This window comes from Silene latifolia, chromosome Y (genome assembly GCF_048544455.1).
Source record: "Silene latifolia isolate original U9 population chromosome Y, ASM4854445v1, whole genome shotgun sequence".
Lineage (NCBI taxonomy): Eukaryota > Viridiplantae > Streptophyta > Magnoliopsida > Caryophyllales > Caryophyllaceae > Silene > Silene latifolia.
The window spans coordinates 358,319,223-358,333,037 of NC_133538.1; the positions used below are offsets into that span (position 1 = coordinate 358,319,223).

Genomic DNA, 13,815 nt, shown 5'->3' on the forward strand with positions numbered 1-13,815 from the left:
ACGGTTTAATAAATTTTAAATGTCAAAAAGGGAAATTCGCGGTTGTTACAATCACCCCACCTTTTAAAAAGTTTCGTCCTCGAAACTTGAAAGTAAAAAATAAAAGGTTATAATAATAAAACTGGAATTGGAATCGGTAACCAAAACAGTTTGAAGGTTACCTATCGTAAGAATCAAAATTCTTTCAAGAACTTCAACTAAAATTTTCCGACAGAACCAGACTCTCATCAGAGGAACGGATGTGTTCTCGTTACGTATTCAAGAACATCACATTCCAAATCAAAGATAAGGTCAAAAAGGCAAATCATTTGTATAAGTCAAAAATCGAAATACCTTCAAAAACATTAATGAAGAGTTTTCAAAAATATAAGTCTCATTCATGGAACGGAATTGCTCTTGTCGTGCACACAAGAACGCTAACTTTCCAAGTCAGAGACAAATTTAAAACAAAAACTATTCGCCGACAAGCGTAGAACAAGTTATAAAACGTCTCCAATAACTGGTTCTAACATCCGATCAACGTTAAAATCAAAATAAGAGAAAGGTAATCTACTCAAATTTTCTTTTGCAAAAAACCAAAATAGAAATAAAGGTTTCATTTTTAAACTCAAATGGGGCCAAATCCCTGAAAATGTAACATTAAACTTTGACAAAGAAGTCATAAATAGATCAAAGTTAACAGAAATTGGACAAAACTTAACGAAATCTCGGGTCTAGTAATTAAAATTACGATAAATGAGTCTATACTCAAGGAACAATTATGGAATTAAATCAAATTTTCATTTTCAAATCTTTAAAAATAGGTTAGGTTTGCAGGAGTGACATAAACTTTTAAGAATGAATCGAAACTGGTAGCTTGAAAGTTTAGAAGTTGTACAGAAAGGAAAGTAACTTAGACATCATAGGTGCAAGTATGCTAAAAGGATTCAAGCTTAACTAATCAAAAGAGCTATGATGAATTTCATGGGGTAAGAATTGAAGTCGAACCTAACAGGGTGTCAAAGATGGAGTTTCATTGGTTACCAACATCAAATTTATGAGAGGAGTATGATGAAGTAAGGAAGAGAGGTATGAGCGGTAACGCTCATGATCAAGGAAGAAGGGAATTTAGACAACAAGGAAACGCCAGACACTCTTATCTCAAACAATCAATATCACTCAAAACGGTTCCGAAAACTTCCTAACAACAAAACTCATAACCACATCACTCCCAAGGGTTTCCTCAATCGCTTATGTTACCTCATCCTAATCTATTCCCTGAAACAATGTACTCCACTATAAGTGTGATCTCATCGCTCCAAATCCTCAAACATCCAGAAACAACTTTCACAAGCATAAGGTCAAGGCTTCCAACAAAGCTATATTCGTATCCAACTAGTGTCAACTATGGGTTCCTCAAAAAAAGTAAACCTTCAATCAAGAATCCCAATACCAAGCTCTAAACTCCAAGAGAAGGTTCCTCAAATATTCCACAAGGTTCTCATTTCAAAACAAGGTAGTAACATACCAACCACAAAATCTGAAAAATCAATAGGATCTCGAGTCCTTTTATCATTTTACTTATTACGGATTCTCGAAAGCAGAACTACACTCAGCTACAACATCATCCCATCATCTCAAGTACTCAATACGATCTCAAGGTCTATAAAACTATAGGGTTAACAAATTCTTCTCAATACTAAGTCTCCCTCAACTCAAGAACTCTCAAGAGCCAACTAATACCAAATCACATCACCAATCCATCATGGTCATCAACATCCCAAGGAGTATTATTTCAAATTTGACATCCTAAAACTTACTTACCATCAAATTCCCAAGAAACAAGGTCTTAATTGTAACAACACTTTATCACCTCAAAGTTCCTAAAACCATAAATTGAAACTATGTTCTTTAACCTAACAATTGGTGTCAACCATACCGTTACCCTTTCTAGTTATTAAAAACAAGTGCTAAAACTTCCCAATAATGTAGCTTACTCTCACTCTCATACCATACCTCAAGTAGTAATCAATATCACTCACTAAAACCAACTAATAATCCCACATTTAACATTTCTCACACGGTAACATATACATTATCAAACCCTCATATCCAAAGTGATTATGGAAGCCAATCAGAAACTCGACTACTTAGTCAATCCTATATCCTCAAATCCACCATTCAGTTTCATCCATTTTAAGTCAAGTTATAAGCACTAGCATCCCAAGACACGTCTCACTACACTTCCCAAGCCTTTCTAATCCTAAACATAAACAACAAAGCCAAGTTCAATAACCTTAGCAACAAAAGCAACTCACACTCGTTAACACAAATAACTTAACTAAACAACCACACTCACTTTATCAAGGAACTAGGTATAAGAATCACTAAGTATGTCTCATCACACTGTCTAAGCCTTAACATCACAACCTCTCAAAACCAGGATTAAGGGTCAGACACAAACAATCTCCTCAAAAGTCGAATTTTCCAACCAAGGTCAACATTCCTCAAAACAGAGAGTATTATCAAAAAGGCGTTAAGGGAGGATAAACAAGGAATAAAGGACAAGTTAGGAGTACAAGTGTAGCTTTTAAAGTAAAACAGAAGGGAGTTTAGAAGGAGGATAAGCACAAAGAGATTAAGAATAAGGCGAGATACAAAAAGAACGAGAAACATCTTCAAGGAAGTAGAATCATTCTTCAAAGGTTGAACAAATCTTCAATCCTCAGCAATAGGCACCAAATCTTGATCTTCGTATAGATAAGCTCACGGTCATTGATCCAAGAACACAACAATTATTAAATGACAATCAACAAACATGTTAGTACCTAACAAAGAGCAAATACACTACAGACTACAACATAAGGTCCTAAGTCTACCCATCATACCCATCTCTCAAGTTTATTATTTTAAGGTCAAGTTATTTATATTGGGGTGCACAAACGTGCGTCGGGAGCAAATATGCTCTGATACCAACTGTGACACCCTCATTTATTGCGGAAAAGTAAACACATAATTCTGGATAAAAACTGCATGGATATGTTTGTAATAGGTTCATTTGGGTAAAAACCTGTAATTTTTAAAACCTGAACCTGTTATATAAAAATATCCAAATGGGAAGGTGTCAAGCATGAAAGGTCTAAAATAAAACTCATGAATGAAACATCGCTAAAGTCGCGAAACAAAGTTATACAACCCAAATATGAGAAAGGGAGACATATGTCCCTAAAAAGAATATGACATAAAAAGTATTTAAGGGTCACAATATAATAAAACAAATCTAGGTCCCAAGGTTACTTTGCTCGCTAGCTCGTCCATGTACCCCATATAAGCATCACCTACCTGTCGATCGCATTTTATACAAATACGAAAGCCACAGTCAGTGGGGAGTAACTCCGAGTTCTCCCAGCCACGAAATGTCATAATTAATATAACATGTAAACATAAGAATATGAATACGAATCACACATAGCCTTAGCATATAGATGCTAGACAATCGTGCTTATCATGTGAACAACAATATAACAACACATAGTCCTAGCATGTGAATACTAGAACGACTCATACTACACTATCATGTGAATCACATAACATCCGGGAATCCAAACTCTATCAACCATAGCCGGCTTGCATCTCACCTTCTATGACTCATAGAATCATCAAACAAGAAAGGACAATATATCTAGAGACAGGCATAAGTTCCTAGTACAGTCAATAGTCACTCTGTAACTCGAGTCTATACCACGAGGTAAGGTAAACACCCTAGTCCTAAACCTGCGCAGACCTAGCGACATGCGGAAAATACCGCATCCAAGACCCATGATCACACACATGAGTACCCTTAAGGAGTCCACCAAAGAGTTGGCTAGTACTTAAGCTGACCACATACTTCTAAGAGTACGTCAAGAGGTCATGCCCTAACTTGGATATAAGCCCACCAAGCTAAGACACAAAGGCTATTAAGTGGTGAACATACACTCGTCAAAGACTATAAGGGCCTATCTATGACATCGACCGAAGTCACTCAGCTAGGACCTAGTCCCAACTGAATGCTTTAGCCTACAACACTTAAGACAAGTAGGACACCCACTTAACCATAAGAGGGGCAAAGAGTCCAACTTTCAAACGTAATGCTAACATTCTATCATGTGAAAGGCTATATAAATGTCTATTCAGCAGACAATCCAACCATATCCTCAATGTCATCAATAACCAAATTATAGCTAACCATCAACATCATAATCCATGAGAATAAGCTAAAATGGCAACAAGACAAGAAGACTCAAGTATAAGGCAACCAATTCATCCAACAACCAACATGTGAAATCATAATTACAAATATCAAGGCATAGCATAAAACCTCCAATAGCAACCAATCTCACCTCAAAGACAAACCCTCGACCCTAGTCCCGCGACGGGTCATCGGTCAAATCGAGACTGACCGGTTTAAACCTAGTTTGACCAAACTCATTCGGTCAAACTGGCCCAGCTCAGAGTCTTGGCCTACCTTGGCCCAAATCACAAAATGTATCACAATGTCATTCTCATGCTATTTCCAATTTCTATCATGTGAGAAACGAAAGTAATACATTATCAATCTCCTAAACACTTAACAAACAACAAACACAACATCAATGTGACATTAAATCGTCGAGTAACTCGGAATAGTTACCTTAAGCTAGCAAAGAGACAAGTAATAACTTGAGAAAGCTTCTAAAACCCAAAATTATTCTTCATCTTCAACCACATATGAGTCACCTAAAATAATTAGGTGAAAGGACGATATTAACGAATTATCGCTATATAAAAATATGAGACGGAAATTAATTATATTTTAATTAAACCAGTTTAGCGCCAAAACGATTTATAACCGTGACTAGCCCAAATTACTAAATTTAGCTAGCCCATTTACTAAAATCAAATGAGTCCCACAAAATAATTATGTGGAGTCCAAATAAACTCAATGTGTAATAATTAACGAGTTAAGTTATATAAAGCATGAGGCGGATATTAAATAATATTTTAATTAAACCAAACTAGCGTCAAAACAATTTATAGACACGGCCCAAAAGTTATTATGGCAACCTCAAACTCGGCCTAACAACCAGCCACCATACGGGGTTAACACAACCACAAACACGTACCTAAACTAACTCCCCATACCCGCTCAACACAACCCGAACAACCAGATATCATGATTATACGCTCAAAGCTGACGCTAACATTATAATAGTCACTCTCGTCCCAATAATTAATTCAATCTCAACTCTCTACTCCATCTCTCTCATTACTCCGTCCTACTCATTACTCAATACTAGTAACCAATTTTCATCTCAATTTCAATATCGATATTGTCAAATATTCCATTAAAGGAACTGCTCAACACTTAGAGTACAAGGCTCTAAGCTACTCACCCACATGCCAAAGACAAAGAGAATGACAAATCAAATCAAATACCGAAATCCAAAATCTCGAAACAGCATATATCCGGAAATCTCATCTCAATGTATATGTGATATGTCACACCTCAAAATCGTTATTATCTAGCATGCAATTAAGTTAACGAATCCCAACTATGAAATAACACAGTATTGAAATAGACGATCAATGCTTACTTACCAACACTTGCCTAATTCCCTTGATAGCTTACCACCGTCAATTCTCATACCACACTTACCACTCTTTAATTAGATAATGGCTAAACCTTATCTACAATAAAAATAATCCCCTTAAGGCCTTAACCAATCTTGTATAAAAATTAAAATAGCTATAACATAGTAGTACGTATTATAAACAAAAGTTAAGCAACTACAATATAATCACAATCTGACAAATATACAACATGATCCCAAAGTTCGGCACATATATTCATAGAGCAACAAACAATGTTCACATAACCCCGAACAATAATAAGATTATTAGGATCGGTAAAATCGTGTTACACCACCCCCATTTCCTGCCCAAAACCGACCCACAGAGCAGGCCACCAGACCCGTCAAAACATAGACCAAACCCGCACCTGTCACGAGTATAAGACGGATTCGACAGCCCCATTTTAACTCAGTTTTCAGACGGAAATTAAGACAGAAATGAGACGGAAGTGAGACGCAACTAAAATTGAGCATACAAAATGAGGAAAAGTATAAAGAACCGAGCTGTCTTTTAAGACGACCTTTTTGAAAACTCAGTCAAAACTCAAATTTTATTACCTTAAAAGAACGAGGAAGGGACGAGGAAGCTAATGGTACAAAAATAATGGAGTTTGGTTGAGAAATGAAGGCGAGATCTTGGTTTGGTTGGGACGAAAATGGCGTACGGAGGAGCTCTATTGCTGTTGCTGTGTATTGTTGTTTTTCAGAAAAGAAGAAGAAGAAAAGAGGAAGTACGCAGGGTAGGGTAGTAGTAATAATGTAATAATAATAATAATAATAATAATATTAGAATAATACTAATATATATAATAAAGATATTTTTTTTTTAAAAGTAGAGGAAGTGGAGGGAGTATGTGTGTGTGCAGGGATACGGTCCACAACAAAAATAATAATAATGCTAGTACATAATAATAATAATATATAATAATAAAGATATTTTTAAAAGTAGAGTGTAGGATGTCAGGTAGGTGTGATGTGTTGTCAATATAGGATAGGTCGAGAAAGGTTAGACTCACAAGTGGAAAAGTGACGGTCTATAGCTAGACGGAAATTATTATTATTACAGTCATTATTATTATCCGACCAAAAATACGTATACATATATTATTATATAAATCATGCCTTAAAGATATAATTTAATCGTACGTATTTTTATATAAACGAGCTTTTATATAATACGTTTTTAAAAATCGTGTTTGACATAAAATTAATTAAATCGAGTAATTCAAAAATATATAATAAAGTGATTAAACGGTTTAATAAATTTTGAATGTCAAAAAGGGAAATTCGCGGGTGTTACAGGTAGGTTCGGAATACGAACCCATGCCGTCAAATATTTAATGTTATCTGCGGAGGGTATAAAATTTGGAACACATTTTCTAATCGTCAAATAATGATCGTCGATCATCCATGGTCCTTGAGTCATTACAAAGTCGTAGTCTTGCTTGGAAGAGAATCTGGCAAGATAATAGTTTTCTGACAGATTTGTAAAAGTAAGTTTGCCCTTGATGGACCACTTTGCTTGTAATTTTCTCATTAAGGCGAGGTATCCAATTTTCTTGTCAAACATTTTGATAATGAGGGAGTGGCGCCATGGCCTTCTGATGAGAGCCTTCTCTGTCTTTGAGAGACAAATGCGAGGGCATACTTCTTCATCTTCATCGATATGGAAATCGTCATCATCCTCTGTATCTATATCGATATCATTTAAGGATGTATCATTTAGATTAAAATCGTGAAATGAACTTCTCTGCACCTTTTCCCTATACGAGATATTGGAGGGATTCACTGTTTGGGTTATCCTTAGGATGGTTGGACCCGAATGCTCCGATATCAGGCCACTGTATTGCGCACCACTAGAGTTGAACTCTTTGACATGCATTGTTTTCCTTTTGGAATTTTTATGAGAAGTTGGTGGAGGAAGGTTAGGGAAATCTTCGCTGGGTTTGGCGACTATGAGATGGTCGTGGGATCTGTTAGAATCCGGCGGGAGGCCGGATGGAGGCTCAATCAATTGAATTCTCTAGGTTTTCTCTCTCTAGGTTTTCTCTATCAACAGGGTTAGTAGTTAATTAGTTATCCAGAGACGATATTGTATAACTAAAGTTTTTTCTTACTAATTTTAGGTCATTGGATTGACTATAGGAGGGTTAATTTTGATAACCTTGGCTTTGGTTATAAAAGCGTCTTTGAGCTTGATTTCTCATTGGAGGTGGGGTGTATGTTGGTTGAGGGTTTTGAACATTTTTGCTCTTGTATGAAAGGTTTGGATGGAATTTGGTATTCTTATTGTAATAGTTGGAATAAGGGGTGCCACTCTTTTATGCTTGGAAAACATTCACTTGTTTACTTGTTCCCCTACATTCACTTTGGTCATGTCCCAAAGTTCCACAACTCTCACATACTCCACTTGGAATTGAGGATGATGCCACCATAGCATTAACATGTTGTTTGGGTGATTTGGAAGCTTCATCAAGCTTAGCCATAGCCTTCTCAAACTTCAAATTGATGGTGTCAATATGAGCACTTACTTGAGCACCCAATTGTGTGATGGAATCTACCTCATGCTTTCCTCCTCTAGTGGCCTTTCGAGGCCTACTATATTATGAATTATAGACCGCCATCTCTTCGATTTTGGCTCATGTTTTATTGTCATAAACTTCGGTGAACATTCCATTAGATCCCATGTTGAGGATATTGCGGAAGTCTTCATATAGACCATTCCAAAATTGTTACACAAGGAACCACTCGCTAAGTCCATGGTGTGGACAAGAACGACAAGTGTCCTTAAATCTCTCCCATGCTTCATACAATTATTCCTCATCCCTTTGTTTGAACCCAGTGATTTGGGCTCTCAACATTATAGTCTTCTCCGGAGGATAGAATTTCTTGTAGAAGGCAAGTGCCAACTTCTTCCATGAGTCAATACCAAGGGTAGCCTTATCTAGGCTCTTCAACCATTGAATTGTGGTACCAATCAAAGAAAAAGGAAATAATACCCATTGGATTTGATCTTGAGTAACTCAGGTTTGAGAAATTGAATCACAATAGTCACAAAAATTCTCCATATGTGAGTGAGGGTCTTAACTAGGCATCCCTCCAAATTGACTTCTCTCAACTAATTGTATGAATGCGGATTTGGCAATGAAATTACTAGTTAAATGTGGTGGTGTAGGAGTACCATTTGGTAGGTTCTGCTAGGTTGGTACGGAATGTGATAAAAATTTAGGCATTGTTGGTTGATTTTGTGGTGGATTTTGTATTGGGTTATCCTCTCCTTCTCTTGCAAAAGTTGGTAAACTCAATGTTATTTGGTTGAATGTCCACAATATCTCCAATACCTACAACTCTCGACGTACCTCTAGCAACTCTTCTATTGTTGGTTAAGGTTCTTTCAATTTCAAGATCAATAGGTAATGGATTACCTTGTGATCTCCTAGTCATGCAAAATATCAAATAACTTGAAAACAATTAGAATAACCTTGAGGAGATCGACTTCCCAAAGGTAAAGAAAGACACAACTAAAAACAATTAATGAAAATCAAATCAAGTGAACACCGTCCCCGGCAACGGCGCCATTTTTGGTTCCGTTTCAAACTCGTCGTCAAAAGCTACCAACCAAAATAATATTTATAACTTCACAAACTACTCTTAGCAAAGAGGCAAGTAAAGGTCGGATCCCAAGGGACGGGTATTGATGTATGATTTTTAATTGCAAATGGTCGTGCCTTTGGGTGTCACAATTTGGGTTGAGATGAGATTGGTAAAAACAAATTAACAAGATAAAAGTAAAGCAATGAAAACAAGCAAGATGATTAAAGAGGGATGTTAACAATTGATTAAAGGCACTAGGGTGTCATAGGTTCATAGCGGATTCATGGGTGTTGATCATACAGACATGTTCTCAATTATATGCAAGCACTTATTGTTGTGATAGGATCGAGTTGGTATATAAGCTTACAATACCTAAGAAGGTTTGGGTCCCGGAGCCGAATCGATTAGATTGTACAACACCTACAAGTCGACTTAATCCTTCCTATTCAACTATATTCATGGTCTAATGAGGCTCGAGTTTGTGTATAAGCTTACAAGCCTCATTAAAGAGATAGGTGATGGATCAAAAAATGCAAGGATTCATAGGCTCGCATTTCATCAAACATAACAAGTGCATAAGTTGAAATCACAACAAGCAAGCAAATTAATTATGAAGACATATTATATTAAGCATGAATCATTCCCCATGTTGGTTTTCCCTAATTCCCCATTAACCCTAGCTAAGGAAACTACTCACTCATTATCAAGTTTAGCATGCTAACAAGATTTTCAATCATACCAACAAAGCAAAACATGATTAATAAATGAAAGTGATTAACAATAATTAAGCAAGATTAAGAGAGAATTATACCTATGAAGATGATCCAAAATAATAAAGCAAAAAATAATATAAGTACTTGATGATTGATGGAAGGTTGTCAATCCTCCAAATAAAACCAAATAATCTTCTAATTACCCAAAATAAAGGAAGAACAATAGAGAAATTAAGGAAAGATTAAGATGTGATTAATATTGAGAAATTGTATTACAACTAAATTCAGACTAATTTGATGAGATTAAGAGAGTATAAGATATGATTAAGGGTTCATACTAATCTAGGTAGTACAAAGGGTGTAATACCCGTCCTTTTAGGGACTCGTTGACCGACCTTCGACACCTATCTTGACCTTCAGAAATCTTACGAGTGATGACTGGTGACGATGTGAGCTTTGGATTGTGTGTTACTCGGTCTAGCTGAGCCTACTCGATCGAGTAGCTTGGGAGTTCGATCGAGTAGAGGTCACTCGATTGAGTAAGTTAGTTACTCGATCGAGTAACGGGTTTGCAGCGAGGAATTATAAATCGATAATCGTGAAACCCCAAATCATTTCCGCAGCTTCTTCCTAAACCTAGATGCCGTCACCTTCCCTCTCCTTCACCATATATAATCCTTTCCTTGAGGTCTTTGAGGATGCTTACACCATGGGGATGAGATGCTTGAGTTTCTTTCTGACCATGGACATGTTTGCTACCGACCTTGGCCTTGCTAGACCTGTGAAAGGAGCTCTTAGGAACATCCCGACCGAGTGTGGAGCTAGTAGCTTTATGCCTTGCTTTACCGGCAAACCCGCCCCCACCTCTAGCAACATATTGATTAATGATGTTCAACATGTCACCCTAAAGATCTTTCTTCGTGCTATGACCTATTTACTCTATGAGTGGAAAGATGCGAGTAAGCTTAACTCACACGAGGTGATGTTGCTTGCGGCATACCTTAACCCCACCCGTGCTCCGAGAGTCACCTTCAGTGCCCCGGACATAGTGTGTGCCAGCTTATCCTTGATGGCCTCTTCTGACACTCGTTTTCTGAGTTGTGGTGCCATTGTCACTCAGTTGGCGGAGAGGCTGACAACCTTTGAGGCCTCCTCGGCCTATAAACCCTTAACCCCGACGGTGCCTACCTTGGACCGGGAGTACTTTCTTGACACAAGTGGTTGAGGACTTTGGAGGATGGTGGGTTATAATGGAGAGTTTGAGGAATGAGTTGGATGAGGATGCCAGCTCCCAAGCACCATCCCGTGACCGAGCCTTTACCGGCAGTAGTAGTGGCTGCCGATTCTGATGATGATGAGGAGGAGGTTCCTGAGAGTAAGCTTTACCTCATTGACACGGATATCTTGGTGGTGATGCCTGAGCCGACGAAGGGGGATCGGTCTAGACCCGAGGACAGGCAACCTACAGTGGGGAGAGGACCACGACGGGTAAGGGAGGGGGTAACTGAGACCCAGCCAGAGCAGCCTGTGCCTCCACAGTACCAGTTTCCTGGTTACCCTTCCTTCTTCAGCCCTGAGATGAGAGTGAGAAAGCTTATGGAGAGGGTGTCTGCTACCTTGACACTCTGAAACCTCCATGAGATGGCATATGTTGAGGGCATCGGGACCGAGGCAGCTCATCCCGTGTGGTGGAGGGGCGTTGGGGATGATACTGGAGTTTTCCGCTCTTTTGGCGTGGAGCGATCTACCATGGGAGAGCCCGTGAGTTACCCCTATGGTTGCTTGGCACCATGGCGGGTGGGAGCCGACGTTGGCGTTGGTGGAGTCACAGGTCAGGATGCAGCTGGAGCAGGCAGGTCTAGAGGTGATGGTGGAGACGAGGTGATGGATGAGCAGGTTGTGGAGTGATGACACTCCTTTTTGTTTCTATACCGTTTTATGGACTTGTAGCTGTTAGTACTTGTTTTAGTTGGTACTTTTATTTGACTTTGGTTTGTACATTGGCCATAAGGCCGTATTTTAGATGATTTTTCAGACTGTTTACGCAGAATTTTGGGTCGAGAGAGCATTTCCGACTCGCGTATATATATTGCTTTAGACGTAAAGTGGCGTCTTAGTGGATTTTTGACCTGCGGCTACTCGATCGAGTGCCCCTGACTCGATCGAATAACAGCAGGGGTGACATCTGGGGAGTATTCTGATCTCAGTCTACTCGATCGAATAACTGATGAACTCGATCGTGTAAGTCCAGCTCGATCGAGTAGCACTGTAACAGCTTTATTTCGTTCAAAAACTTGTTTGCATCATCATGTCGCTGGTTAGTGTTAGAGTATTTCTTATTGTGGGTTTCGCATATCATTGTTTAGTCTCAACGGTGGTTATATTGTTGCGCATAGTCGTGCGATTCATACAAGTTTTGATACTATGTATGTAAATTAAAATGTTAAGCCAAATTGTCTCGGGTAACGTCATATTTAAGGGGTTATAAGTCTCGTTGCATAGTTCGAATGATTGTATAAGAAAGTAATTGATGACATGGCTGGTAATTGATGATGATATACCTTGTGGTATAATTCACGTTTTCGATGGTTTCATATTTATATGAGTCAAATTTGTGTAATGTCAAGGAAGTATATTGGTTAACATGAGGCAAGGTTTGCATTGTGGTTTTTAAGTAATGTCAATGTGGTATAATATGTATCGGTTTGTGGGATAGGAGAGTTGTTTGATGGTGAACTTCGGGGATGAAGTTCCTTTCAAGAGGGGAAGAGTAATGTCGCGTAAAAAATGACGTAATTATAACAATTTTATAGTATTTTCGTGACATTTTAAAGTATTTTAAATGGTTGTTTGGGTAATTTTGTAATGGTTCTTGAGCAATCAAGTAGTAGTTTGTATTTTTCGGACAGAACAGCATGTTATTGTATCTTATTTTCAGTTCGTTGTCCTCTGTATTGTAATGGAATTGGATATTAGTGGCTTTGGTAGAATTGTTATTAGTAGATTGTGTTGTGTGGTTATTGTAATGGAATGGATTGAATAATGTATTGTTATGAATCAGTAATAGGACCGTTGTTTTGAGTGTTTTGTAACTGATAGTTGTTGGCAAGAAGTTGATGAAGGAATAATCTGATAGTTGCGTTGGTTTACAGTTGAGTAATATTAGGTAGTAAGTTCAAGTGATAGACGAGTTAGTCGTTCTTGTGGACAATGTGTGTTCGGTGATTCAAAAGGAAGTTGGTGATTCGCTGGGTGTCGTGTTGTGTATTATGTGCTAAGGTAGGTGATGACGATGGTTGATGAACATACCTAGGGGGATGGTATTCTTAAACGATAGTGTTGACCTGTGTCGGGTAAACGGTTGCGTTGACCTTGATTTCTTTGTCTTGTGATGGGGGGGAGGATAAGTCGAACTTCGGGGACGAAGTTCTATTTCAGGGGGGAAGACTGTAACACCCGTCCTTTTAGGGACTCGATGACCGACTTTAGACACCTATCTTGACCTTCGAAAATCTTAAGAGTGATGACTGGTGACGATGTGAGCTTTGGGTTGTGTGTTACTCGGTCTATCTGAGGTTACTCGGAACGAGTAGCTTGGGAGCTCGATCGAGTAGAGGTCACTCGATCGAGTAAGTTAGTTACTCGATCGAGTAACGGGTTTGCAGCGAGGAATTATAAATCGATAATCGTGAAACTCCAAATCATTTCCGCACCTTCTTCCTAAATCTAGATGTCGTCACCTTATTTCTCCTTCACCATAATTCTTTTGCTTGAGGTCTTTGAGGAGGCTTACACCATGGGGATGGGATGCTTGAGTCGAGTAGTGGTCTTGACGCCGGTTTTCTATGTATAGGTATGTTATCGTCATCATCGTCATC

The 13,815-nt window shown here is 38.3% G+C and overlaps 1 long non-coding RNA gene and 1 other non-coding gene across 2 annotated transcripts; one reads left to right on the forward strand and one right to left on the reverse strand.

Annotated features, from left to right (window-relative positions):
- Nucleotides 1-3,152: 3,152 nt before the first annotated feature.
- LOC141634134 (uncharacterized) lies at nucleotides 3,153-6,267 on the reverse strand. Its single transcript, XR_012538887.1, has 3 exons — nucleotides 6,189-6,267; nucleotides 4,652-4,737; nucleotides 3,153-3,321 (listed from the first exon to the last, which is right to left on the reverse strand). It is a non-coding gene; the product is annotated as an uncharacterized LOC141634134 (long non-coding RNA).
- A 2,117-nt stretch (nucleotides 6,268-8,384) lies between these two features.
- LOC141635523 (small nucleolar RNA R71) lies at nucleotides 8,385-8,491 on the forward strand. The gene has a single exon (XR_012540205.1). It is a non-coding gene; the product is annotated as a small nucleolar RNA R71 (small nucleolar RNA).
- Nucleotides 8,492-13,815: the final 5,324 nt, after the last annotated feature.